The 1518-nt window shown below is 37.9% G+C and overlaps 1 long non-coding RNA gene across 1 annotated transcript; it reads left to right on the forward strand.

The window, feature by feature from the left end:
- The first annotated feature begins 436 nt into the window (after nt 1-436).
- On the forward strand, nt 437-814 carry LOC118938744 (uncharacterized). The gene is made up of 2 exons (XR_016486402.1): nt 437-560; nt 708-814. It is a non-coding gene; the product is annotated as an uncharacterized LOC118938744 (long non-coding RNA).
- Nucleotides 815-1518: the final 704 nt, after the last annotated feature.

Below are 1518 nucleotides of genomic sequence, written 5' to 3' on the forward strand. Positions count from 1 at the left end.
ATCAACTATTAGTATGTTTGACTGGTATATTTGGCATCCCATGTTATTAGTATGTTATTAGTATGTTTTACTGGTATATATGGCATTCCATGTTATTAGTATGTTTGACTGGTATATTTGGCCATGCCTTTAACAGAAAGGTAGCCAATCAACTATTAGTATGTTTGACTGGTATATTTGGCCATGCCTTTAACAGAAAGGTAGCCAATCAACTATTAGTATGTTTGACTGGTATATTTGGCCATGCCTTTAACAGAAAGGTAGCCAATCAACTATTAGTATGTTTGACTGGTATATTTGGCCATGCCTTTAACAGAAAGGTAGCCAATCAACTATTAGTATGTTTGACTGGTATATTTGGCCATGCCTTTAACAGAAAGGTAGCCAATCAACTATTAGTATGTTTGACTGGTATATTTGGCCATGCCTTTAACAGAAAGGTAGCCAATCAACTATTAGTATGTTTGACTGGTATATTTGGCCATGCCTTTAACAGAAAGGTAGCCAATCAACTATTAGTATGTTTGACTGGTATATTTGGCCATGCCTTTAACAGAAAGGTAGCCAATCAACTATTAGTATGTTTGACTGGTATATTTGGCATCCCATGTTATTAGTATGTTATTAGTATGTTTTACTGGTATATATGGCATTCCATGTTATTAGTATGTTTGACTGGTATATTTGGCCATGCCTTTAACAGAAAGGTAGCCAATCAACTATTCATAAACAATCTTTTTTGTTGCTGAAATAATGTAGTCGTTGAAAATCAAAGCTTTAAATGTCCCTGACCAGTTAGTGTTGTGTAATGGAACATACTATCGTTGCTGTGGTGAGGAAGGATTTGGGGAGAGAAACTGGAAGCCTGTCTGTGTTACAGAGTCCTGTCTATACAGACACCATGCTGATCCTGAACGGATTAAACTCTTCATGATATTACATGCTTCTGTTCTTTCATGTTTGTTTCAGATGGAGTATGCCAGGCATAGTGTGTGTGGATGTTTGAGTGTTGAGTTGAGCGTGGTACGCGTTTTCTTTGTTGTGAACTCTGATTGCTCAGCTAGAGGGCATAGTGGAGACAGAGTTACTGGAAGAGGAGTGTGTATGTGTGCTTATCAGCTAGATGTGAAGGTAACTATCGAAATAAAGGAAACACCTGAAGGATACAAAGTATATTGAAAGCAGGTGCTTCCTCACAGGTGTTGTTCCTGACTTAATTAAGAAATGAACATCCCATCATGCTTATGGTCATGTATAAAAATGCCCAGTTGCCCATCATTATTTTGGCAGGAATTATTATGAACAACCAATGAAAATGGAGAGGAGGCGGGAGGACTGAGAGCAGACAGGGGAGGAGATGTCTGACAGGATTAGAAAACATGTGAGGGGGAAAAAGTGATGGAAGAAGAGGAAGAAGAAGAAGAGGACAAAGAGGAAGAACAAAATTCTGCAGGAACGAGCAGCAAAAAAAGCTAAACAAGGTAAATTGAAAATAGCAAGTTCTTCATTCTGCACATT

This window comes from Oncorhynchus mykiss, chromosome 14, assembly GCF_057628025.1.
Source record: "Oncorhynchus mykiss isolate SJ-2025 chromosome 14, ASM5762802v1, whole genome shotgun sequence".
NCBI classification, from domain to species: Eukaryota; Metazoa; Chordata; class Actinopteri; order Salmoniformes; family Salmonidae; genus Oncorhynchus; species Oncorhynchus mykiss.